Source organism: Schistocerca piceifrons, chromosome 3 (genome assembly GCF_021461385.2).
Source record: "Schistocerca piceifrons isolate TAMUIC-IGC-003096 chromosome 3, iqSchPice1.1, whole genome shotgun sequence".
Taxonomy (NCBI): domain Eukaryota; kingdom Metazoa; phylum Arthropoda; class Insecta; order Orthoptera; family Acrididae; genus Schistocerca; species Schistocerca piceifrons.
Genome location: NC_060140.1, coordinates 263,649,972 through 263,674,270, shown reverse-complemented (window position 1 = coordinate 263,674,270; position 24,299 = coordinate 263,649,972). Strand labels below are relative to the sequence as shown.

General features: G+C 47.5%; 36 non-coding genes across 36 annotated transcripts; 12 read left to right on the top strand and 24 right to left on the bottom strand.

Moving 5' to 3' along the window:
* Positions 1-2,242: 2,242 nt before the first annotated feature.
* On the bottom strand, positions 2,243-2,314 carry Trnaw-cca. Its single transcript has one exon. It is a non-coding gene; the product is annotated as a tRNA-Trp (tRNA).
* A 118-nt stretch (positions 2,315-2,432) lies between these two features.
* Positions 2,433-2,504, top strand: Trnaa-cgc. The gene has a single exon. It is a non-coding gene; the product is annotated as a tRNA-Ala (tRNA).
* Positions 2,505-2,780: 276 nt separating this feature from the next.
* Positions 2,781-2,852, bottom strand: Trnac-gca. Its single transcript has one exon. It is a non-coding gene; the product is annotated as a tRNA-Cys (tRNA).
* A 319-nt stretch (positions 2,853-3,171) lies between these two features.
* Positions 3,172-3,243, bottom strand: Trnaw-cca. Its single transcript has one exon. It is a non-coding gene; the product is annotated as a tRNA-Trp (tRNA).
* Positions 3,244-3,361: 118 nt separating this feature from the next.
* Trnaa-cgc lies at positions 3,362-3,433 on the top strand. The gene has a single exon. It is a non-coding gene; the product is annotated as a tRNA-Ala (tRNA).
* A 5,990-nt stretch (positions 3,434-9,423) lies between these two features.
* Trnaw-cca lies at positions 9,424-9,495 on the bottom strand. The gene has a single exon. It is a non-coding gene; the product is annotated as a tRNA-Trp (tRNA).
* Positions 9,496-9,613: 118 nt separating this feature from the next.
* Positions 9,614-9,685, top strand: Trnaa-cgc. The gene has a single exon. It is a non-coding gene; the product is annotated as a tRNA-Ala (tRNA).
* A 276-nt stretch (positions 9,686-9,961) lies between these two features.
* Positions 9,962-10,033, bottom strand: Trnac-gca. Its single transcript has one exon. It is a non-coding gene; the product is annotated as a tRNA-Cys (tRNA).
* A 319-nt stretch (positions 10,034-10,352) lies between these two features.
* Trnaw-cca lies at positions 10,353-10,424 on the bottom strand. Its single transcript has one exon. It is a non-coding gene; the product is annotated as a tRNA-Trp (tRNA).
* Positions 10,425-10,542: 118 nt separating this feature from the next.
* Trnaa-cgc lies at positions 10,543-10,614 on the top strand. Its single transcript has one exon. It is a non-coding gene; the product is annotated as a tRNA-Ala (tRNA).
* A 276-nt stretch (positions 10,615-10,890) lies between these two features.
* Positions 10,891-10,962, bottom strand: Trnac-gca. Its single transcript has one exon. It is a non-coding gene; the product is annotated as a tRNA-Cys (tRNA).
* Positions 10,963-11,280: 318 nt separating this feature from the next.
* Positions 11,281-11,352, bottom strand: Trnaw-cca. The gene has a single exon. It is a non-coding gene; the product is annotated as a tRNA-Trp (tRNA).
* A 118-nt stretch (positions 11,353-11,470) lies between these two features.
* Positions 11,471-11,542, top strand: Trnaa-cgc. The gene has a single exon. It is a non-coding gene; the product is annotated as a tRNA-Ala (tRNA).
* Positions 11,543-11,818: 276 nt separating this feature from the next.
* On the bottom strand, positions 11,819-11,890 carry Trnac-gca. Its single transcript has one exon. It is a non-coding gene; the product is annotated as a tRNA-Cys (tRNA).
* A 319-nt stretch (positions 11,891-12,209) lies between these two features.
* Positions 12,210-12,281, bottom strand: Trnaw-cca. Its single transcript has one exon. It is a non-coding gene; the product is annotated as a tRNA-Trp (tRNA).
* Positions 12,282-12,399: 118 nt separating this feature from the next.
* Positions 12,400-12,471, top strand: Trnaa-cgc. Its single transcript has one exon. It is a non-coding gene; the product is annotated as a tRNA-Ala (tRNA).
* A 276-nt stretch (positions 12,472-12,747) lies between these two features.
* On the bottom strand, positions 12,748-12,819 carry Trnac-gca. The gene has a single exon. It is a non-coding gene; the product is annotated as a tRNA-Cys (tRNA).
* A 319-nt stretch (positions 12,820-13,138) lies between these two features.
* Positions 13,139-13,210, bottom strand: Trnaw-cca. Its single transcript has one exon. It is a non-coding gene; the product is annotated as a tRNA-Trp (tRNA).
* A 5,767-nt stretch (positions 13,211-18,977) lies between these two features.
* On the bottom strand, positions 18,978-19,049 carry Trnac-gca. The gene has a single exon. It is a non-coding gene; the product is annotated as a tRNA-Cys (tRNA).
* Positions 19,050-19,368: 319 nt separating this feature from the next.
* Positions 19,369-19,440, bottom strand: Trnaw-cca. The gene has a single exon. It is a non-coding gene; the product is annotated as a tRNA-Trp (tRNA).
* Positions 19,441-19,558: 118 nt separating this feature from the next.
* Trnaa-cgc lies at positions 19,559-19,630 on the top strand. The gene has a single exon. It is a non-coding gene; the product is annotated as a tRNA-Ala (tRNA).
* A 276-nt stretch (positions 19,631-19,906) lies between these two features.
* Trnac-gca lies at positions 19,907-19,978 on the bottom strand. The gene has a single exon. It is a non-coding gene; the product is annotated as a tRNA-Cys (tRNA).
* Positions 19,979-20,297: 319 nt separating this feature from the next.
* Positions 20,298-20,369, bottom strand: Trnaw-cca. The gene has a single exon. It is a non-coding gene; the product is annotated as a tRNA-Trp (tRNA).
* A 118-nt stretch (positions 20,370-20,487) lies between these two features.
* Positions 20,488-20,559, top strand: Trnaa-cgc. The gene has a single exon. It is a non-coding gene; the product is annotated as a tRNA-Ala (tRNA).
* A 278-nt stretch (positions 20,560-20,837) lies between these two features.
* On the bottom strand, positions 20,838-20,909 carry Trnac-gca. The gene has a single exon. It is a non-coding gene; the product is annotated as a tRNA-Cys (tRNA).
* A 319-nt stretch (positions 20,910-21,228) lies between these two features.
* On the bottom strand, positions 21,229-21,300 carry Trnaw-cca. Its single transcript has one exon. It is a non-coding gene; the product is annotated as a tRNA-Trp (tRNA).
* Positions 21,301-21,418: 118 nt separating this feature from the next.
* Positions 21,419-21,490, top strand: Trnaa-cgc. Its single transcript has one exon. It is a non-coding gene; the product is annotated as a tRNA-Ala (tRNA).
* A 276-nt stretch (positions 21,491-21,766) lies between these two features.
* Positions 21,767-21,838, bottom strand: Trnac-gca. Its single transcript has one exon. It is a non-coding gene; the product is annotated as a tRNA-Cys (tRNA).
* Positions 21,839-22,157: 319 nt separating this feature from the next.
* Trnaw-cca lies at positions 22,158-22,229 on the bottom strand. Its single transcript has one exon. It is a non-coding gene; the product is annotated as a tRNA-Trp (tRNA).
* Positions 22,230-22,347: 118 nt separating this feature from the next.
* Trnaa-cgc lies at positions 22,348-22,419 on the top strand. Its single transcript has one exon. It is a non-coding gene; the product is annotated as a tRNA-Ala (tRNA).
* A 276-nt stretch (positions 22,420-22,695) lies between these two features.
* Trnac-gca lies at positions 22,696-22,767 on the bottom strand. The gene has a single exon. It is a non-coding gene; the product is annotated as a tRNA-Cys (tRNA).
* Positions 22,768-23,086: 319 nt separating this feature from the next.
* On the bottom strand, positions 23,087-23,158 carry Trnaw-cca. Its single transcript has one exon. It is a non-coding gene; the product is annotated as a tRNA-Trp (tRNA).
* Positions 23,159-23,276: 118 nt separating this feature from the next.
* Trnaa-cgc lies at positions 23,277-23,348 on the top strand. The gene has a single exon. It is a non-coding gene; the product is annotated as a tRNA-Ala (tRNA).
* A 276-nt stretch (positions 23,349-23,624) lies between these two features.
* Positions 23,625-23,696, bottom strand: Trnac-gca. Its single transcript has one exon. It is a non-coding gene; the product is annotated as a tRNA-Cys (tRNA).
* A 319-nt stretch (positions 23,697-24,015) lies between these two features.
* On the bottom strand, positions 24,016-24,087 carry Trnaw-cca. Its single transcript has one exon. It is a non-coding gene; the product is annotated as a tRNA-Trp (tRNA).
* Positions 24,088-24,205: 118 nt separating this feature from the next.
* Trnaa-cgc lies at positions 24,206-24,277 on the top strand. The gene has a single exon. It is a non-coding gene; the product is annotated as a tRNA-Ala (tRNA).
* Positions 24,278-24,299: the final 22 nt, after the last annotated feature.

Sequence of the window (24,299 nt, the reverse complement as noted above, 5' to 3'; positions counted from 1 at the left end):
TCTCGAAAGAAAAGAGCAGTTCCTGTTGAATATTCCGGCGCGACATTAAAAACAGTTTGAAATCCAGGTAGAGAGAGATCAGAAAACAACACTTCCTGCAAAAACACTACGTCCGCACAGGCGTCGTAAATAAACTGCCGCAAAGAGGCAATGCGAACGTCGGACTCAATACGGTTAACATTTAAGGTAAGAAAGGTGTATGCTTGAACCATAGAGAGAAAAGCGAGAAAACAAATCACCTACACCGACGCACCAGCGTCACAGTCCATAGCAGGGGTGACGGAGGCATCCGAGGGAGGGGGACTGCTACCCCGTTCCGCGGATCCCTTACGTTTCGGTTTTTTACGAACAGCATTAACGTTCGGCTGAACGCGTAACTTGCGTCGGCTGACGGGCAAGGAAACTTCAGCCGCCGGTGACGTAGGAGGGTCAAGTTCTGTATCCCACACCACCCGCGCCGGTCCACATGCGGGATCCGGGGTCGCGGGGGAAACATCCGACAAAACAGAATGGTCAACACCTGCACTAGCTTCCGGCAAACATGGACTGCACGGAGGCGAAACGTGAGCAGGAAGGTCCGAGGCCGCAGAGTTGGAAGGAAGCGGAGCAGCTCCGCTGGCAGAGGTATGGGGCAGCGAAGCAGGAAGTTGTCGTGGCTCCACTTGTTGTGACATCGAAGTCGGTTCGGAAGACGGCGCCAACAGGCCCGACCGACGACCCGACTCGAGAGAAGCTGCGTCGGAGGCCGGAGGGGCGCCAGCAGCCGCCACCGGAACCGCTACCTCAGGAGGGCAGGGAGCAGCTACAGTACACAGTGGCTCGGAGGACGCCGGTCGCTCGGACTGGGGCATCTCAGGGAGATCCTCATCCGTACTATTTCCATCGTGTGGGCGACGCCTCTTATTATTCAAAAGTGGCACACCCACCTGAGGGACAGACGGAACAACATCAAATTTAGCACGCAAAGGAGGAAATTCTGTATCAGGGGTGCGCAAAACCTGTGGCGGGGCGCTACTACCACTGGACTGTGCTACACCAAGAGCAGAACCACCTGCAACGAGGTCAGCGACCGTTAACTTGCGACGCTGTTCGAGAGAATTTTTTAAAACAAAAACTCTCCGCGGACAGTCGGTACGCACGTGACCACTTTCATTGCACAAAAAACAGGTGCCAACCTGACCACTATATGTTACATGGACACGATATCCACCGATCTGCAGGTGAGATGGAATATTCTGCTTAACGTGCATTTCGACTGAACGAATACCACTGTAACATTGCAGGCGATGTTGGCTTGACCAGCGTTCAAGGCGAATGCTCTTTACATCACCATACTTCTGTAGACCCTCCTTAAGATAGACATTATCCACCTCCGGTGGAAGGTTGTAAACACGAACATTGGTATACGTGATGGAAGCATTGGAAAGCAGCACGGTACTTACAGAATCATCCCGATGCCGAAAGAGAACTTGATGACCATATTTAGAAAGAATTTTATCAACCTGAAGTGGGTCCATAAACTTAACAAAGAAAACATACAGTTCGGTATCAAAATAAGCAGTGTGCACCTGATCCGAATGAACACCAAAGGTATCTACCAACCAATCATGAATCTCAAGAGAACTAGGTTGCACATGGCGGGTTGACTTGTCAAAAGCAAAACTAACTGTAGCCTGACGAGGAATAACCTGGGACGACATTTTCAAAATATGCGGTCGAAACCGCCACACAAAAAACACTGAAAAAAGGACAGAAAGTAACACAAGGTACGAAACAACAACGGAGAAATACTCTCAGAAGTTGCAACACAACACGTAACAAAAACGATAGTCCACTATACGTAACGCTACGGCGGAGCGGAAGACTAGGCACGTCCACACTGCACGGCGTCTAAAGCGGAACTGACGACTGAGCTATACCCCCTTTCACGATCTTTGCGTTCCCATAACTTAAGGAAAAATATTATACTCTGCCTGGCTAAAGACGTCTAATCGAGCAAAATATTGCGTAATCATTATCTCTCAGTTATATATTAGCGTTAAACGATATAAATATCAAAAATACTAGACACTTCGCGCCTGGAGAAAGTGCGAGTCGGCGCCTTCACCTTAATGTCAGAACGCGAAAATTGCACTAGTAGCTTTTTTTCAAGCAAGTTCTGTTCGTCCGTTCTCCGTAATCGTTTGGTATCTGATTAAACTGACATACTCGCCTATGGCTTTCGTAAACGAAAATTTCATTGTGACCCCGACGTGATTTGAACACGCAACCTTCTGATCTGGAGTCAGACGCGCTACCGTTGCGCCACGGAGTCGACGCTGCTTAGGTCTTGTCATGAATAGGTTCCTCGAACACTTACTGTACCGTTCAAACCTAAGAAATAATGACAGTAGGATCCACGAGACACTCGTCCCGGATGTACTTGCTCTGGCGGGGGTGTAACTCAGTGGTAGAGTGTCTGCTTCGCATGCAGAAAGTCCTGGGTTCAAATCCCAGCTCCTCCAATTTTTGTTTCTCCGTGCAGCAGTACATGAAAACTTTTGCCTATCACCATATTCTACAAAATTCAGTGTACAAGATTCTTCCCCCAAGCAAGTGGATTTCGTACAGTTCGACCTCATGGCGGGAGGACGATGACCTGCAAGACCCTGGGCTGCGATCCCCCCCCATTGAAATGTTGCTCCAAAGCCTTCGGTATGGCGTGCAGGGTGCATCTCAAACATGTATTTGCAACTCACCGCGACAATCGTCATTTGTTTTTTCGAGATACTGAAAAATGAAGGGGGCACCCGGGATTGAACCGGGGACCTCTCGATCTGCAGTCGAATGCTCTACGACTGAGCTATACCCCCTTTCACGATCTTTGCGTTCCCATAACTTAAGGAAAAATATTATACTCTGCCTGGCTAAAGACGTCTAATCGAGCAAAATATTGCGTAATCATTATCTCTCAGTTATATATTAGCGTTAAACGATATAAATATCAAAAATACTAGACACTTCGCGCCTGGAGAAAGTGCGAGTCGGCGCCTTCACCTTAATGTCAGAACGCGAAAATTGCACTAGTAGCTTTTTTTCAAGCAAGTTCTGTTCGTCCGTTCTCCGTAATCGTTTGGTATCTGATTAAACTGACATACTCGCCTATGGCTTTCGTAAACGAAAATTTCATTGTGACCCCGACGTGATTTGAACACGCAACCTTCTGATCTGGAGTCAGACGCGCTACCGTTGCGCCACGGAGTCGACGCTGCTTAGGTCTTGTCATGAATAGGTTCCTCGAACACTTACTGTACCGTTCAAACCTAAGAAATAATGACAGTAGGATCCACGAGACACTCGTCCCGGATGTACTTGCTCTGGCGGGGGTGTAACTCAGTGGTAGAGTGTCTGCTTCGCATGCAGAAAGTCCTGGGTTCAAATCCCAGCTCCTCCAATGTTTGTTTCTCCGTGCAGCAGTACATGAAAACTTTTGCCTATCACCATATTCTACAAAATTCAGTGTACAAGATTCTTCCCCCAAGCAAGTGGATTTCGTACAGTTCGACCTCATGGCGGGAGGACGATGACCTGCAAGACCCTGGGCTGCGATCCCCCCCCATTGAAATGTTGCTCCAAAGCCTTCGGTATGGCGTGCAGGGTGCATCTCAAACATGTATTTGCAACTCACCGCGACAATCGTCATTTGTTTTTTCGAGATACTGAAAAATGAAGGGGGCACCCGGGATTGAACCGGGGACCTCTCGATCTGCAGTCGAATGCTCTACGACTTTTTTTTTTTTTTTTTTTTTTTTTTTTTTTTTTACAGTACTGAAATTAAAATCCTAAAACATGACTATATAATGTAGACTGCTGACTGAAATAAAGATTAAAACACGAAAACTTCAGTCCTGGTGTAGAGAAGAAACATATATAAAGGCGGCAAATCCAGAAACAGTATAAAAGAAAATGGCTCACACAGGTGACCTTAGCCAACACCCTCTCTTTCAAATGTCAGGCTAAGCATATTGGCAAAATCATCTCGGAGGCCTGGCAATTGCAAGCGCTGCCAGTAAGCAGTAAGCATGTACTGCCGAAACGCTAGGTGTCCATCCTCTTCATGACAACTGTTGACAAAATGTACGAAATGGCCAATCAACCACATGACGGTATGGAGCTTCGTCCGCGGAAAAAAGGAAGAATCGGGCCGGACGATGATGTCAATAGTATAAGCAGCTTCAGCAGACCTAGTGACAAAAGCAAGTTGTTTCCTGAGCCAACGCCAATTAGCAAGGTGCCCACAGCAGGTGAATCGATGTTCAAGGGTATCCAGGAGACCACACCGAGTACAGGTGTCCGTGTCAGAAAGACCAATACGGTGCAGTCGTACATTGGTGGGAACCAAATTATTTATTACCCTATACCACGTGGACGCCACGGCCATAGAGTGGATCGGCAGACTAACGTTCTTCCAGACGTTCCTCCAGGACACAGATGGAGACGCCAGTTCTATTGGATTGGGACCGGCCAGCCCCTCCCAGCGGGCAATCAAGCCCTTGGTCGTTGGCACCGGTCGCCGCAAGAAGACGTCACCGAGGTAACTCACCGCAATGTAAAATTCCCGAATGTGTTTCAACTTAAAATTTAGGCGTCCGACATCGACAGGTGGAGCAAGGCTCGCCGGACGCACAACAGTAAAAAGCCTGGATGTAATTGAAGTCACTTCTTGCGTAACAATTAGAGTCGTTCGGCGGACGTACAAAGCAGACGCCTTGCGAGTAATGTCAGAGAGGCCCAAGCCTCCGGAGAGACGCGGTTTCGTCATTACCTCGTAACGTAACTTGAATAGATGGCCCTTCCATATAAACCTGCTAGACAATTGGCGCAACCTTTTCGCCACCATCATGGGAAGTGGGAACAGCTGAGCAACATAATAAGCTTTACATAGAACGTAGGTGTCTAAAATTCTGACTTTTTGCAAAATGGTAGCAGAGCGCTGCTCATGGACCATCAGAGCCCCCTGTATCTTCTCGGTGACAGATTTCCAATTGAGAGCCGCCATTTTTAGAGGACACCGATCAATGATAATCCCCAAGGACGTATGGCGATCGACAAAAGTGGCCCAAGGGACGTCAGCATCGCGAAATCCTCGAATATCAAGGAACTTACATTTACCCTGATTGAGACGCGCTCCAGAGACACGACAGTATGCATCAACCGCCCCTTTCAACAACGGGATATCATCACGTTGACGGAGGAGAACAACGACATCATCCGCATATGCCTTAACAGAGAGCTTCCCACCAGAGAGGGACATACCCTGAAGCTTGAGAGCAATAGTCCGAAGCAGCGGTTCCAGGGACAATACGAATAAAGACATAGAGAGCGGACTACCCTGAGGCACTCCGCGGCGGATAGCAATGGGCGGCGTCAGCTGCCCATTGACTGACACCCGAGCTGTTATTCCCCTATACAAATTGCCAAGAACACCACGTGATGAAGCGTTAAAACCTATTGTACCTAAAACACGATCTAAAAACACATGACTGACGTGATCAAAAGCCTTATAAAAATCAAGGAAGGCAAAGGCACAATGTACGTTTGTAACCGCCGCAACCGAGACAACATCCCGATATTCGGCTACTGGTGTCAGAATAGATCTATCATGAAAACAACATTGATGTACACCAATCACACCCCGAAGCAGAGAAGACAACCGGCTATTGAGCGCTCTAGCAGCTGTCTTATAGTCAAAATTCAGCAATGTGAGCGGACGAAGATTGGCAGCAGATAAACGACCAGAGGACTTCGGGATTAAAACAATTTTCCCTACTTTAAAATCGGCAGGCACATCCATCCCCCTGACAATCTCATTTAAAATCTGCGTAAAAATGCCACCCAAAAGAGGCCAAAAACGGAGATAAAATTCTTTAGGCAGGCCGTCTGGACCCGGCGATTTACTGGACGGAGAGCGAGCAATAAAATCGAAAACATCATCTACCTGGAACTCCCGGAGAAATTCGCCGTTCGCGTCAGGCGCGATCGTCGCAGTTAGATCCCCAAAGACATCATCCGAAAGAGACTCACCAGAATCATCGGCAGAATATAGACTAGTGTAATACTGATGAAGAGCACGAACCATTTCCTCCTGTGCAATAAGCTGTCGCCCATCATCCACCGTAAGAGAAGAGATGAAGGAGCGACGACGACGAGTCTGATGCCGTAGCAGGTGGTACAAGGATGTCAGTTCACCTTCAACAAGAGAGTGAGGTTTCGACTTAACTCGCAGACCATCCATCTGTCGTCGTTTAAGGCTCAAGAGCTTGGCTTTAATACGACGAACATCATGGATCCGCAGTGGAGAGGTACCCGCCGCGTCATATAGTTCACGCAGGACAGAGTAGTAATATTCATACGTGTTCTTAAAATCACGCGTCCTAGCAGCACAGTAGAAAATCAAAGTCTGACGAATCTTGGGCTTGGCAAACGCAGTCCACCAAACCAGCAAGGAGGGGTATCGCGGGACAGAGCGAAGACATCGCTCCCACACGCCACTTATAACATCATCCATAGCACTGTCGGCAAGGTGGGAAACATTTAACATCCACTGGGAACGATAAAGTTTTGCAGGTTGGCGACTAAGATTTACAGTTGCAGTAAAAGCACAATGGTCAGAAAAACTAGTAGGAATAACATCGACAGAAAGAATTTTATCACATAAAAAATCAGATAAATAGAATCTGTCGAGTCTACTGCATGAGGACGCGGTAAAAAACGTATATTTCACCAGGGTTGGATATTTGTGTTCCCAAACATCACGCAGATGCATCGTACGAACTAAGTCATGTAAATCACGGCAATAATTAAAATTGGGGGACTGGTCTGCAGGGCGTAAAACACAATTAAAATCGCCTCCGAGCAGGAGACTCCGAGGACTCTGGCGCAAAAGATAAATAAGCTCTTCTTTATAAAAGCGCGATCGAGCCACAGTGTGACCCGAACCAGAGGGGGCATACAAAACAACGAGGCGGAGATCAAAAAGACGACAACCAATCCCACGGCCAGAGTCAAGGAATTCAATGTCAGTAATAGGAATGCCCTCTCGAAAGAAAAGAGCAGTTCCTGTTGAATATTCCGGCGCGACATTAAAAACAGTTTGAAATCCAGGTAGAGAGAGATCAGAAAACAACACTTCCTGCAAAAACACTACGTCCGCACAGGCGTCGTAAATAAACTGCCGCAAAGAGGCAATGCGAACGTCGGACTCAATACGGTTAACATTTAAGGTAAGAAAGGTGTATGCTTGAACCATAGAGAGAAAAGCGAGAAAACAAATCACCTACACCGACGCACCAGCGTCACAGTCCATAGCAGGGGTGACAGAGGCATCCGAGGGAGGGGGACTGCTACCCCGTTCCGCGGATCCCTTACGTTTCGGTTTTTTACGAACAGCATTAACGTTCGGCTGAACGCGTAACTTGCGTCGGCTGACGGGCAAGGAAACTTCAGCCGCCGGTGACGTAGGAGGGTCAAGTTCTGTATCCGACACCACCCGCGCCGGTCCACATGCGGGATCCGGGGTCGCGGGGGAAACATCCGACAAAACGGAATGGTCAACACCTGCACTAGCTTCCGGCAAACATGGACTGCACGGAGGCGAAACGTGAGCAGGAAGGTCCGAGGCCGCAGAGTTGGAAGGAAGCGGAGCAGCTCCGCTGGCAGAGGTATGGGGCAGCGAAGCAGGAAGTTGTCGCGGCTCCACTTGTTGTGACATCGAAGTCGGTTCGGAAGACGGCGCCAACAGGCCCGACCGACGACCCGACTCGAGAGAAGCTGCGTCGGAGGCCGGAGGGGCGCCAGCAGCCGCCACCGGAACTGCTACCTCAGGAGGGCAGGGAGCAGCTACAGTACACAGTGGCTCGGAGGATGCCGGTCGCTCGGACTGGGGCATCTCAGGGAGATCCTCATCCGTACTATTTCCATCGTGTGGGCGACGCCTCTTATTATTCAAAAGTGGCACACCCACCTGAGGGACAGACGGAACAACATCAGATTTAGCACGCAAAGGAGGAAATTCTGTATCAGGGGTGCGCAAAACCTGTGGAGGGGCGCTACTACCACTGGACTGTGCTACACCAAGAGCAGAACCACCTGCAACGAGGTCAGCGACCGTTAACTTGCGACGCTGTTCGAGAGAATTTTTTAAAACAAAAACTCTCCGCGGACAGTCGGTACGCACGTGACCACTTTCATTGCACAAAAAACAGGTGCCCACCTGACCACTATATGTTACATGGACACGATATCCACCGATCTGCAGGTGAGATGGAATATTCTGCTTAACGTGCATTTCGACTGAACGAATACCACTGTAACATTGCAGGCGATGTTGGCTTGACCAGCGTTCAAGGCGAATGCTCTTTACATCACCATACTTCTGTAGACCCTCCTTAAGATAGACATTATCCACCTCCGGTGGAAGGTTGTAAACACGAACATTGGTATACGTGATGGAAGCATTGGAAAGCAGCACGGTACTTACAGAATCATCCCGATGCCGAAAGAGAACTTGATGACCATATTTAGAAAGAATTTTATCAACCTGAAGTGGGTCCATAAACTTAACAAAGAAAACATACAGTTCGGTATCAAAATAAGCAGTGTGCACCTGATCCGAATGAACACCAAAGGTATCTACCAACCAATCATGAATCTCAAGAGAACTAGGTTGCACATGGCGGGTTGACTTGTCAAAAGCAAAACTAACTGTAGCCTGACGAGGAATAACCTGGGACGACATTTTCAAAATATGCGGTCGAAACCGCTACACAAAAAACACTGAAATAAGGACAGAAAGTAACACAAGGTACGAAACAACGACGGAGAAACACTCACAGAAGTTGCAACACAACACGTAAACAAAAACGATAGTCCACTATACGTAACGCTACGGCGGAGCGGAAGACTAGGCACGTCCACACTGCACGGCGTCTAAAGCGGAACTGACGCAACACAACACGTAACAAAAACGATAGTCCACTATACGTAACGCTACGGCGGAGCGGAAGACTAGGCACGTCCACACTGCACGGCGTCTAAAGCGGAACTGACGACTGAGCTATACCCCCTTTCACGATCTTTGCGTTCCCATAACTTAAGGAAAAATATTATACTCTGCCTGGCTAAAGACGTCTAATCGAGCAAAATATTGCGTAATCATTATCTCTCAGTTATATATTAGCGTTAAACGATATAAATATCAAAAATACTAGACACTTCGCGCCTGGAGAAAGTGCGAGTCGGCGCCTTCACCTTAATGTCAGAACGCGGAAATTGCACTAGTAGCTTTTTTTCAAGCAAGTTCTGTTCGTCCGTTCTCCGTAATCGTTTGGTATCTGATTAAACTGACATACTCGCCTATGGCTTTCGTAAACGAAAATTTCATTGTGACCCCGACGTGATTTGAACACGCAACCTTCTGATCTGGAGTCAGACGCGCTACCGTTGCGCCACGGAGTCGACGCTGCTTAGGTCTTGTCATGAATAGGTTCCTCGAACACTTACTGTACCGTTCAAACCTAAGAAATAATGACAGTAGGATCCACGAGACACTCGTCCCGGATGTACTTGCTCTGGCGGGGGTGTAACTCAGTGGTAGAGTGTCTGCTTCGCATGCAGAAAGTCCTGGGTTCAAATCCCAGCTCCTCCAATTTTTGTTTCTCCGTGCAGCAGTACATGAAAACTTTTGCCTATCACCATATTCTACAAAATTCAGTGTACAAGATTCTTCCCCCAAGCAAGTGGATTTCGTACAGTTCGACCTCATGGCGGGAGGACGATGACCTGCAAGACCCTGGGCTGCGATCCCCCCCCATTGAAATGTTGCTCCAAAGCCTTCGGTATGGCGTGCAGGGTGCATCTCAAACATGTATTTGCAACTCACCGCGACAATCGTCATTTGTTTTTTCGAGATACTGAAAAATGAAGGGGGCACCCGGGATTGAACCGGGGACCTCTCGATCTGCAGTCGAATGCTCTGCGACTGAGCTATACCCCCTTTCACGATCTTTGCGTTCCCATAACTTAAGGAAAAGTATTATACTCTGCCTGGCTAAAGACGTCTAATCGAGCAAAATATTGCGTAATCATTATCTCTCAGTTATATATTAGCGTTAAACGATATAAATATCAAAAATACTAGACACTTCGCGCCTGGAGAAAGTGCGAGTCGGCGCCTTCACCTTAATGTCAGAACGCGAAAATTGCACTAGTAGCTTTTTTTCAAGCAAGTTCTGTTCGTCCGTTCTCCGTAATCGTTTGGTATCTGATTAAACTGACATACTCGCCTATGGCTTTCGTAAACGAAAATTTCATTGTGACCCCGACGTGATTTGAACACGCAACCTTCTGATCTGGAGTCAGACGCGCTACCGTTGCGCCACGGAGTCGACGCTGCTTAGGTCTTGTCATGAATAGGTTCCTCGAACACTTACTGTACCGTTCAAACCTAAGAAATAATGACAGTAGGATCCACGAGACACTCGTCCCGGATGTACTTGCTCTGGCGGGGGTGTAACTCAGTGGTAGAGTGTTTGCTTCGCATGCAGAAAGTCCTGGGTTCAAATCCCAGCTCCTCCAATGTTTGTTTCTCCGTGCAGCAGTACATGAAAACTTTTGCCTATCACCATATTCTACAAAATTCAGTGTACAAGATTCTTCCCCCAAGCAAGTGGATTTCGTACAGTTCGACCTCATGGCGGGAGGACGATGACCTGCAAGACCCTGGGCTGCGATCCCCCCCCATTGAAATGTTGCTCCAAAGCCTTCGGTATGGCGTGCAGGGTGCATCTCAAACATGTATTTGCAACTCACCGCGACAATCGTCATTTGTTTTTTCGAGATACTGAAAAATGAAGGGGGCACCCGGGATTGAACCGGGGACCTCTCGATCTGCAGTCGAATGCTCTACGACTGAGCTATACCCCCTTTCACGATCTTTGCGTTCCACAACTTAAGGAAAAATATTATACTCTGCCTGGCTAAAGACGTCTAATCGAGCAAAATATTGCGTAATCATTATCTCTCAGTTATATATTAGCGTTAAACGATATAAATATCAAAAATACTAGACACTTCGCGCCTGGAGAAAGTGCGAGTCGGCGCCTTCACCTTAATGTCAGAACGCGAAAATTGCACTAGTAGCTTTTTTTCAAGCAAGTTCTGTTCGTCCGTTCTCCGTAATCGTTTGGTATCTGATTAAACTGACATACTCGCCTATGGCTTTCGTAAACGAAAATTTCATTGTGACCCCGACGTGATTTGAACACGCAACCTTCTGATCTGGAGTCAGACGCGCTACCGTTGCGCCACGGAGTCGACGCTGCTTAGGTCTTGTCATGAATAGGTTCCTCGAACACTTACTGTACCGTTCAAACCTAAGAAATAATGACAGTAGGATCCACGAGACACTCGTCCCGGATGTACTTGCTCTGGCGGGGGTGTAACTCAGTGGTAGAGTGTCTGCTTCGCATGCAGAAAGTCCTGGGTTCAAATCCCAGCTCCTCCAATGTTTGTTTCTCCGTGCAGCAGTACATGAAAACTTTTGCCTATCACCATATTCTACAAAATTCAGTGTACAAGATTCTTCCCCCAAGCAAGTGGATTTCGTACAGTTCGACCTCATGGCGGGAGGACGATGACCTGCAAGACCCTGGGCTGCGATCCCCCCCCATTGAAATGTTGCTCCAAAGCCTTCGGTATGGCGTGCAGGGTGCATCTCAAACATGTATTTGCAACTCACCGCGACAATCGTCATTTGTTTTTTCGAGATACTGAAAAATGAAGGGGGCACCCGGGATTGAACCGGGGACCTCTCGATCTGCAGTCGAATGCTCTACGACTGAGCTATACCCCCTTTCACGATCTTTGCGTTCCCATAACTTAAGGAAAAATATTATACTCTGCCTGGCTAAAGACGTCTAATCGAGCAAAATATTGCGTAATCATTATCTCTCAGTTATATATTAGCGTTAAACGATATAAATATCAAAAATACTAGACACTTCGCGCCTGGAGAAAGTGCGAGTCGGCGCCTTCACCTTAATGTCAGAACGCGAAAATTGCACAAGTAGCTTTTTTTCAAGCAAGTTCTGTTCGTCCGTTCTCCGTAATCGTTTGGTATCTGATTAAACTGACATACTCGCCTATGGCTTTCGTAAACGAAAATTTCATTGTGACCCCGACGTGATTTGAACACGCAACCTTCTGATCTGGAGTCAGACGCGCTACCGTTGCGCCACGGAGTCGACGCTGCTTAGGTCTTGTCATGAATAGGTTCCTCGAACACTTACTGTACCGTTCAAACCTAAGAAATAATGACAGTAGGATCCACGAGACACTCGTCCCGGATGTATTTGCTCTGGCGGGGGTGTAACTCAGTGGTAGAGTGTCTGCTTCGCATGCAGAAAGTCCTGGGTTCAAATCCCAGCTCCTCCAATTTTTGTTTCTCCGTGCAGCAGTACATGAAAACTTTTGCCTATCACCATATTCTACAAAATTCAGTGTACAAGATTCTTCCCCCAAGCAAGTGGATTTCGTACAGTTCGACCTCATGGCGGGAGGACGATGACCTGCAAGACCCTGGGCTGCGATCCCCCCCCATTGAAATGTTGCTCCAAAGCCTTCGGTATGGCGTGCAGGGTGCATCTCAAACATGTATTTGCAACTCACCGCGACAATCGTCATTTGTTTTTTCGAGATACTGAAAAATGAAGGGGGCACCCGGGATTGAACCGGGGACCTCTCGATCTGCAGTCGAATGCTCTACGACTGAGCTATACCCCCTTTCACGATCTTTGCGTTCCCATAACTTAAGGAAAAATATTATACTCTGCCTGGCTAAAGACGTCTAATCGAGCAAAATATTGCGTAATCATTATCTCTCAGTTATATATTAGCGTTAAACGATATAAATATGAAAAATACTAGACACTTCGCGCCTGGAGAAAGTGCGAGTCGGCGCCTTCACCTTAATGTCAGAACGCGAAAATTGCACTAGTAGCTTTTTTTCAAGCAAGTTCTGTTCGTCCGTTCTCCGTAATCGTTTGGTATCTGATTAAACTGACATACTCGCCTATGGCTTTCGTAAACGAAAATTTCATTGTGACCCCGACGTGATTTGAACACGCAACCTTCTGATCTGGAGTCAGACGCGCTACCGTTGCGCCACGGAGTCGACGCTGCTTAGGTCTTGTCATGAATAGGTTCCTCGAACACTTACTGTACCGTTCAAACCTAAGAAATAATGACAGTAGGATCCACGAGACACTCGTCCCGGATGTACTTGCTCTGGCGGGGGTGTAACTCAGTGGCAGTTCCGCTTTAGACGCCGTGCAGTGTGGACGTGCCTAGTCTTCCGCTCCGCCGTAGCGTTACGTATAGTGGACTATCGTTTTTGTTACGTGTTGTGTTGCAACTTCTGAGAGTATTTCTCCGTCGTTGTTTCGTACCTTGTGTTACTTTCTGTCCTTATTTCAGTGTTTTTTGTGTAGCGGTTTCGACCGCATATTTTGAAAATGTCGTCCCAGGTTATTCCTCGTCAGGCTACAGTTAGTTTTGCTTTTGACAAGTCAACCCGCCATGTGCAACCTAGTTCTCTTGAGATTCATGATTGGTTGGTAGATACCTTTGGTGTTCATTCGGATCAGGTGCACACTGCTTATTTTGATACCGAACTGTATGTTTTCTTTGTTAAGTTTATGGACCCACTTCAGGTTGATAAAATTCTTTCTAAATATGGTCATCAAGTTCTCTTTCGGCATCGGGATGATTCTGTAAGTACCGTGCTGCTTTCCAATGCTTCCATCACGTATACCAATGTTCGTGTTTACAACCTTCCACCGGAGGTGGATAATGTCTATCTTAAGGAGGGTCTACAGAAGTATGGTGATGTAAAGAGCATTCGCCTTGAACGCTGGTCAAGCCAACATCGCCTGCAATGTTACAGTGGTATTCGTTCAGTCGAAATGCACGTTAAGCAGAATATTCCATCTCACCTGCAGATCGGTGGATATCGTGTCCATGTAACATATAGTGGTCAGGTTGGCACCTGTTTTTTGTGCAATGAAAGTGGTCACGTGCGTACCGACTGTCCGCGGAGAGTTTTTGTTTTAAAAAATTCTCTCGAACAGCGTCGCAAGTTAACGGTCGCTGACCTCGTTGCAGGTGGTTCTGCTCTTGGTGTAGCACAGTCCAGTGGTAGTAGCGCCCCGCCACAGGTTTTGCGCACCCCTGATGCAGAATTTCCTCCTTTGCGTGCTAAATCTGATGTTGTTCCGTCTGTCCCTCAGGTGGGTGTGCCACTTTTGAATAATAAGAGGCGTCGCCCACACGATGGAAATAGTACGGATGAGGATCTCCCTGAGATGCCCCAGTCCGAGCGACCGGCATCCTCCGAGCCACTGTGTACTGTAGCTGCTCCCTGCCCTCCTGAGGTAGCGGTTCAGGTGGCGGCTGCTGGCGCCCCTCCGGCCTCCGACGAAGCTTCTCTCGAGTCGGGTCGTCGGTCGGGCCTGTTGGCGCCGTCTTCCGAACCGACTTCGATGTCACAACAAGTGGAGCCGCGACAACTTCCTGCTTCGCTGCCCCATACCTCTGCCAGCGGAGCTGCTCCGCTTCTTTCCAACTCTGCGGCCTCAGACCTTCCTGCTCACGTTTCGCCTCCGTGCAGTCCATGTTTGCCGGAAGCTAGTGCAGGTGTTGACCATTCCGTTTTGTCGGATGTTTCCCCCGCGACCCCGGATCCCGCATGTGGACCGGCGCGGGTGGTGTCGGATACAGAACTTGACCCTCCTACGTCACCGGCGGCTGAAGTTTCCTTGCCCGTCAGCCGACGCAAGTTACGCGTTCAGCCGAACGTTAATGCTGTTCGTAAAAAACCGAAACGTAAGGGATCCGCGGAACGGGGTAGCAGTCCCCCTCCCTCGGATGCCTCCGTCACCCCTGCTATGGACTGTGACGCTGGTGCGTCGGTGTAGGTGATTTGTTTTCTCACTTTTCTCTCTATGGTTCAAGCATACACCTTTCTTACCTTAAATGTTAACCGTATTGAGTCCGACGTTCGCATTGCCTCTTTGTGGCAGTTTATTTACGACGCCTGTGCGGACGTAGTGTTTTTGCAGGAAGTGTTGTTTTCTGATCTCTCTCTACCTGGATTTCAAACTGTTTTTAATGTCGCGAAGGAATATTCAACAGGAACTGCTCTTTTCTTTCGAGAGGGCATTCCTATTACTGACATTGAATTCCTTGACTCTGGCCGTGGGATTGGTTGTCGTCTTTTTGATCTCCGCCTCGTTGTTTTGTATGCCCCCTCTGGTTCGGGTCACATTGTGGCTCGATCGCGCTTTTATAAAGAAGAGCTTATTTATCTTTTGCGCCAGAGTCCTCGGAGTCTCCTGCTCGGAGGCGATTTTAATTGTGTTTTACGCCCTGCAGACCAGTCCCCCAATTTTAATTATTGCCGTGATTTACATGACTTAGTTCGTACGATGCATCTGCGTGATGTTTGGGAACACAAATATCCAACCCTGGTGAAATATACGTTTTTTACCGCGTCCTCATGCAGTAGACTCGACAGATTCTATTTATCTGATTTTTTATGTGATAAAATTCTTTCTGTCGATGTTATTCCTACTAGTTTTTCTGACCATTGTGCTTTTACTGCAACTGTAAATCTTAGTCGCCAACCTGCAAAACTTTATCGTTCCCAGTGGATGTTAAATGTTTTCCACCTTGCCGACAGTGCTATGGATGATGTTATAAGTGGCGTGTGGGAGCGATGTCTTCGCTCTGTCCCGCGATACCCCTCCTTGCTGGTTTGGTGGACTGCGTTTGCCAAGCCCAAGATTCGTCAGACTTTGATTTTCTACTGTGCTGCTAGGACGCGTGATTTTAAGAACACGTATGAATATTACTACTCTGTCCTGCGTGAACTATATGACGCGGCGAGTACCTCTCCACTGCGGATCCATGATGTTCGTCGTATTAAAGCCAAGCTCTTGAGCCTTAAACGACGACAGATGGATGGTCTGCGAGTTAAGTCGAAACCTCACTCTCTTGTTGAAGGTGAACTGACATCCTTGTACCACCTGCTACGGCATCAGACTCGTCGTCGTCGCTCCTTCATCTCTTCTCTTACGGTGGATGATGGGCGACAGCTTAGTGCACAGGAGGAAATGGTTCGTGCTCTTCATCAGTATTACACTAGTCTCTATTCTGCCGATGATTCTGGTGAGTCTCTTTCGGATGATGTCTTTGGGGATCTAACTGCGACGATCGCGCCTGACGCGAACGGCGAATTTCTCCGGGAGTTCCAGGTAGATGATGTTTTCGATTTTATTGCTCGCTCTCCGTCCAGTAAATCGCCGGGTCCAGACGGCCTGCCTAAAGAATTTTATCTCCGTTTTTGGCCTCTTTTGGGTGGCATTTTTACGCAGATTTTAAATGAGATTGTCAGAGGGATGGATGTGCCTGCCGATTTTAAAGTAGGGAAAATTGTTTTAATTCCGAAGTCCTCTGGTCGTTTATCTGCTGCCACTCTTCGTCCGCTCACATTGCTGAATTCTGACTATAAGACAGCTGCTAGAGCGCTCAATAGCCGGCTGTCTTCTCTGCTTCGGGGTGTGATTGGTGCACATCAATGTTGTTTTCATGATAGATCTATTCTGACACCAGTAGCCGAATATCGGGATGTTGTCTCGGTTGCGGCAGTTACAAACGTACATTGTGCCTTTGCCTTCCTTGATTTTTATAAGGCTTTTGATCACGTCAGTCATGTGTTTTTAGATCGTGTTTTAGGTACAATAGGTTTTAACGCTTCATCACGTGGTGTTCTTGGCAATTTGTACAGGGGAATAACAGCTCGGGTGTCAGTCAATGGGCAGCTGACGCCGCCCATTGCTATCCGCCGCGGAGTGCCTCAGGGTAGTCCGCTCTCTATGTCTTTATTCGTTTTGTCCCTGGAACCGCTGCTTCGGACTATTGCTATCAAGCTTCAGGGTATGTCCCTCTCTGGTGGGAAGCTCTCGGTTAAGGCATATGCGGATGATGTCGTTGTTCTCCTCCGTCAACGAGATGATATCCCGTTGTTGAAAGGGGCAGTTGATGCATACTGTCGTGTCTCTGGAGCGCGTCTCAATCAGGGTAAATGTAAGTTCCTTGATATTCGAGGATTTCGCGATGCTGACGTCCCTTGGGCCACTTTTGTCGATCGCCATACGTCCTTGGGGATTATCATTGATCGGTGTCCTCTAAAAATGGCGGCTCTCAATTGGAAATCTGTCACCGAGAAGATACAGGGGGCTCTGATGGTCCATGAGCAGCGCTCTGCTACCATTTTGCAAAAAGTCAGAATTTTAGACACCTACGTCCTATGTAAAGCTTATTATGTTGCTCAGCTGTTCCCACTTCCCATGATGGTGGCGAAAAGGTTGCGCCAATTGTCTAGCAGGTTTATATGGAAGGGCCATCTATTCAAGTTACGTTACGAGGTAATGACGAAACCGCGTCTCTCCGGAGGCTTGGGCCTCTCTGACATTACTCGCAAGGCGTCTGCTTTGTACGTCCGCCGAACGACTCTAATTGTTACGCAAGAAGTGACTTCAATTACATCCAGGCTTTTTACTGTTGTGCGTCCGGCGAGCCTTGCTCCACCTGTCGATGTCGGACGCCTAAATTTTAAGTTGAAACACATTCGGGAATTTTACATTGCGGTGAGTTACCTCGGTGACGTCTTCTTGCGGCGACCGGTGCCAACGACCAAGAGCTTGATTGCCCGCTGGGAGGGGCTGGCCAGTCCCAATCCAATAGAACTGGCGTCTCCATCCGTGTCCTGGAGGAACGTCTGGAAGAACGTTAGTCTGCCGATCCACTCTATGGCCGTGGCGTCCACGTGGTATAGGGTAATAAATAATTTGGTTCCCACCAATGTACGACTGCACCGTATTGGTCTTTCTGACAAGGACACCTGTACTCGGTGTGGTCTCCTGGATACCCTTGAACATCGATTCACCTGCTGTGGGCACCTTGCTAATTGGCGTTGGCTCAGGAAACAACTTGCTTTTGCCACTAGGTCTGCTGAAGCCGCTTATACTATTGACATCATCGTCCGGCCCGATTCTTCCTTTTTTCCGCGGACGAAGCTCCATACCGTCATGTGGTTGATTGGCCATTTCGTACATTTTGTCAACAGTTGTCATGAAGAGGATGGACACCTAGCGTTTCGGCAGTACATGCTTAATGCTTACTGGCAGCGCTTGCGATTGCCAGGCCTCCGAGATGATTTTGCCAATATGCTTAGCCTGACATTTGAAAGAGAGGGTGTTGGCTAAGGTCACCTGTGTGAGCCATTTTCTTTTATACTGTTTCTGAATTTGCCGCCTTTATGTATGTTTCTTCTCTACACCAGGACTGAAGTTTTCGTGTTTTAACCTTTATTTCAGTAAGCAGTCTACATTATATAGTCATGTTTTAGGATTTTAATTTCAGTACTGTACTTCTTTTGAAGTGGCTGTGTGGTGGATATTCTTTAATATTTTTTTTTTTCAATAGATATATTCGTTCGAGTGGTAGAGTGTCTGCTTCAAAAAAAAAAAAAAAAAAAAAAAAAAAGTGGTAGAGTGTCTGCTTCGCATGCAGAAAGTCCTGGGTTCAAATCCCAGCTCCTCCAATTTTTGTTTCTCCGTGCAGCAGTACATGAAAACTTTTGCCTATCACCATATTCTACAAAATTCAGTGTACAAGATTCTTCCCCCAAGCAAGTGGATTTCGTACAGTTCGACCTCATGGCGGGAGGACGATGACCTGCAAGACCCTGGGCTGCGATCCCCCCCCCATTGAAATGTTGCTCCAAAGCCTTCGGTATGGCGTGCAGGGTGCATCTCAAACATGTATTTGCAACTCACCGCGACAATCGTCATTTGTTTTTTCGAGATACTGAAAAATGAAGGGGGCACCCGGGATTGAACCGGGGACCTCTCGATCTGCAGTCGAATGCTCTACGACTGAGCTATACCCCCATTCACGATCTTTGCGTTCCCATAACTTAAGGAAAAATATTATACTCTGCCTGGCTAAAGACGTCTAATCGAGCAAAATATTGCGTAATCATTATCTCTCAGTTATATATTAGCGTTAAACGATATAAATATCAAAAATACTAGACACTTCGCGCCTGGAGAAAGTGCGAGTCGGCGCCTTCACCTTAATGTCAGAACGCGAAAATTGCACTAGTAGCTTTTTTTCAAGCAAGTTCTGTTCGTCCGTTCTCCGTAATCGTTTGGTATCTGATTAAACTGACATACTCGCCTATGGCTTTCGTAAACGAAAATTTCATTGTGACCCCGACGTGATTTGAACACGCAACCTTCTGATCTGGAGTCAGACGCGCTACCGTTGCGCCACGGAGTCGACGCTGCTTAGGTCTTGTCATGAATAGGTTCCTCGAACACTTACTGTACCGTTCAAACCTAAGAAATAATGACAGTAGGATCCACGAGACACTCGTCCCGGATGTACTTGCTCTGGCGGGGGTGTAACTCAGTGGTAGAGTGTCTGCTTCGCATGCAGAAAGTCCTGGGTTCAAATCCCAGCTCCTCCAATTTTTGTTTCTCCGTGCAGCAGTACATGAAAACTTTTGCCTATCACCATATTCTACAAAATTCAGTGTACAAGATTCTTCCCCCAAGCAAGTGGATTTCGTACAGTTCGACCTCATGGCGGGAGGACGATGACCTGCAAGACCCTGGGCTGCGATCCCCCCCCATTGAAATGTTGCTCCAAAGCCTTCGGTATGGCGTGCAGGGTGCATCTCAAACATGTATTTGCAACTCACCGCGACAATCGTCATTTGTTTTTTCGAGATACTGAAAAATGAAGGGGGCACCCGGGATTGAACCGGGGACCTCTCGATCTGCAGTCGAATGCTCTACGACTGAGCTATACCCCCTTTCGCGATCTTTGCGTTCCCATAACTTAAGGAAAAATATTATACTCTGCCTGGCTAAAGACGTCTAATCGAGCAAAATATTGCGTAATCATTATCTCTCAGTTATATATTAGCGTTAAACGATATAAATATCAAAAATACTAGACACTTCGCGCCTGGAGAAAGTGCGAGTCGGCGCCTTCACCTTAATGTCAGAACGCGAAAATTGCACTAGTAGCTTTTTTTCAAGCAAGTTCTGTTCGTCCGTTCTCCGTAATCGTTTGGTATCTGATTAAACTGACATACTCGCCTATGGCTTTCGTAAACGAAAATTTCATTGTGACCCCGACGTGATTTGAACACGCAACCTTCTGATCTGGAGTCAGACGCGCTACCGTTGCGCCACGGAGTCGACGCTGCTTAGGTCTTGTCATGAATAGGTTCCTCGAACACTTACTGTACCGTTCAAACCTAAGAAATAATGACAGTAGGATCCACGAGACACTCGTCCCTGATGTCCTTGCTCTGGCGGGGGTGTAACTCAGTGGTAGAGCGTCTGCTTCGCATGCAGAAAGTCCTGGGTTCAAACCCCAGCTCCTCCAATTTTTGTTTCTCCGTGCAGCAGTACATGAAAACTTTTGCCTATCACCATATTCTACAAAATTCAGTGTACAAGATTCTTCCCCCAAGCAAGTGGATTTCGTACAGTTCGACCTCATGGCGGGAGGACGATGACCTGCAAGACCCTGGGCTGCGATCCCCCCCCCCATTGAAATGTTGCTCCAAAGCCTTCGGTATGGCGTGCAGGGTGCATCTCAAACATGTATTTGCAACTCACCGCGACAATCGTCATTTGTTTTTTCGAGATACTGAAAAATGAAGGGGGCACCCGGGATTGAACCGGGGACCTCTCGATCTGCAGTCGAATGCTCTACGACTGAGCTATACCCCCATACACGATCTTTGCGTTCCCATAACTTAAGGAAAAATATTATACTCTGCCTGGCTAAAGACGTCTAATCGAGCAAAATATTGCGTAATCATTATCTCTCAGTTATATATTAGCGTTAAACGATATAAATATCAAAAATACTAGACACTTCGCGCCTGGAGAAAGTGCGAGTCGGCGCCTTCACCTTCATGTCAGAACGCGAAAATTGCACTAGTAGCTTTTTTTCAAGCAAGTTCTGTTCGTCCGTTCTCCGCAATCGTTTGGTATCTGATTAAACTGACATACTCGCCTATGGCTTTCGTAAACGAAAATTTCATTGTGACCCCGACGTGATTTGAACACGCAACCTTCTGATCTGGAGTCAGACGCGCTACCGTTGCGCCACGGAGTCGACGCTGCTTAGGTCTTGTCATGAATAGGTTCCTCGAACACTTACTGTACCGTTCAAACCTAAGAAATAATGACAGTAGGATCCACGAGACACTCGTCCCGGATGTACTTGCTCTGGCGGGGGTGTAACTCAGTGGTAGAGTGTCTACTTCGCATGCAGAAAGTCCTGGGTTCAAATCCCAGCTCCTCCAATTTTTGTTTCTCCGTGCAGCAGTACATGAAAACTTTTGCCTATCACCATATTCTACAAAATTCAGTGTACAAGATTCTTCCCCCAAGCAAGTGGATTTCGTACAGTTCGACCTCATGGCGGGAGGACGATGACCTGCAAGACCCTGGGCTGCGATCCCCCCCCATTGAAATGTTGCTCCAAAGCCTTCGGTATGGCGTGCAGGGTGCATCTCAAACATGTATTTGCAACTCACCGCGACAATCGTCATTTGTTTTTTCGAGATACTGAAAAATGGAGGGGGCACCCGGGATTGAACCGGGGACCTCTCGATCTGCAGTCGAATGCTCTACGACTGAGCTATACCCCCTTTCACGATCTTTGCGTTCCCATAACTTAAGGAAAAATATTATACTCTGCCTGGCTAAAGACGTCTAATCGAGCAAAATATTGCGTAATCATTATCTCTCAGTTATATATTAGCGTTAAACGATATAAATATCAAAAATACTAGACACTTCGCGCCTGGAGAAAGTGCGAGTCGGCGCCTTCACCTTAATGTCAGAACGCGAAAATTGCACTAGTAGCTTTTTTTCAAGCAAGTTCTGTTCGTCCGTTCTCCGTAATCGTTTGGTATCTGATTAAACTGACATACTCGCCTATGGCTTTCGTAAACGAAAATTTCATTGTGACCCCGACGTGATTTGAACACGCAACCTTCTGATCTGGAGTCAGACGCGCTACCGTTGCGCCACGGAGTCGACGCTGCTTAGGTCTTGTCATGAATAGGTTCCTCGAACACTTACTGTACCGTTCAAACCTAAGAAATAATGACAGTAGGATCCACGAGACACTCGTCCCGGATGTACTTGCTCTGGCGGGGGTGTAACTCAGTGGTAGAGTGTCTGCTTCGCATGCAGAAAGTCCTGGGTTCAAATCCCAGCTCCTCCAATTTTTGTTTCTCCGTGCAGCAGTACATGAAAACTTTTGCCTATCACCATATTCTACAAAATTCAGTGTACAAGATTCTTCCCCAAAGCAAGTGGATTTCGTACAGTTCGACCTCATGGCGGGAGGACGATGACCTGCAAGACCCTGGGCTGCGATCCCCCCCCATTGAAATGTTGCTCCAAAGCCTTCGGTATGGCGTGCAGGGTGCATCTCAAACATGTATTTGCAACTCACCGCGACAATCGTCATTTGTTTTTTCGAGATACTGAAAAATGAAGGGGGCACCCGGGATTGAACCGGGGACCTCTCGATCTGCAGTCGAATGCTCTACGACTGAGCTATACCCCCTTTCACGATCTTTGCGTTCCCATAACTTAAGGAAAAATATTATACTCTGCCTGGCTAAAGACGTCTAATCGAGCAAAATATTGCGTAATCATTATCTCTCAGTTATATATTAGCGTTAAACGATATAAATATCAAAAATACTAGACACTTCGCGCCTGGAGAAAGTGCGAGTCGGCGCCTTCACCTTAATGTCAGAACGCGAAAATTGCGCTAGTAGCTTTTTTTCAAGCAAGTTCTGTTCGTCCGTTCTCCGTAATCGTTTGGTATCTGATTAAACTGACATACTCGCCTATGGCTTTCGTAAACGAAAATTTCATTGTGACCCCGACGTGATTTGAACACGCAACCTTCTGATCTGGAGTCAGACGCGCTACCGTTGCGCCACGGAGTCGACGCTGCTTAGGTCTTGTCATGAATAGGTTCCTCGAACACTTACTGTACCGTTCAAACCTAAGAAATAATGACAGTAGGATCCACGAGACACTCGTCCCGGATGTACTTGCTCTGGCGGGGGTGTAACTCAGTGGTAGAGTGTCTGCTTCGCATGCAGAAAGTCCTGGGTTCAAATCCCAGCTCCTCCAATTTTTGTTTCTCCGTGCAGCAGTACATGAAAACTTTTGCCTATCACCATATTCTACAAAATTCAGTGTACAAGATTCTTCCCCCAAGCAAGTGGATTTCGTACAGTTCGACCTCATGGCGGGAGGACGATGACCTGCAAGACCCTGGGCTGCGATCCCCCCCCATTGAAATGTTGCTCCAAAGCCTTCGGTATGGCGTGCAGGGTGCATCTCAAACATGTATTTGCAACTCACCGCGACAATCGTCATTTGTTTTTTCGAGATACTGAAAAATGAAGGGGGCACCCGGGATTGAACCGGGGACCTCTCGATCTGCAGTCGAATGCTCTACGACTGAGCTATACCCCCTTTCACGATCTTTGCGTTCCCATAACTTAAGGAAAAATATTATACTCTGCCTGGCTAAAGACGTCTAATCGAGCAAAATATTGCGTAATCATTATCTCTCAGTTATATATTAGCGTTAAACGATATAAATATCAAAAATACTAGACACTTCGCGCCTGGAGAAAGTGCGAGTCGGCGCCTTCACCTTAATGTCAGAACGCGAAAATTGCACTAGTAGCTTTTTTTCAAGCAAGTTCTGTTCGTCCGTTCTCCGTAATCGTTTGGTATCTGATTAAACTGACATACTCGCCTACGGCTTTCGTAAACGAAAATTTCATTGTGACCCCGACGTGATTTGAACACGCAACCTTCTGATCTGGAGTCAGACGCGCTACCGTTGCGCCACGGAGTCGACGCTGCTTAGGTCTTGTCATGAATAGGTTCCTCGAACACTTACTGTACCGTTCAAACCTAAGAAATAATGACAGTAGGATCCACGAGACACTCGTCCCGGATGTACTTGCTCTGGCGGGGGTGTAACTCAGTGGTAGAGTGTCTGCTTCGCATGCAGAAAGTCCTGGGTTCAAATCCCAGCTCCTCCAATTTTTGTTTCTCCGTGCAGCA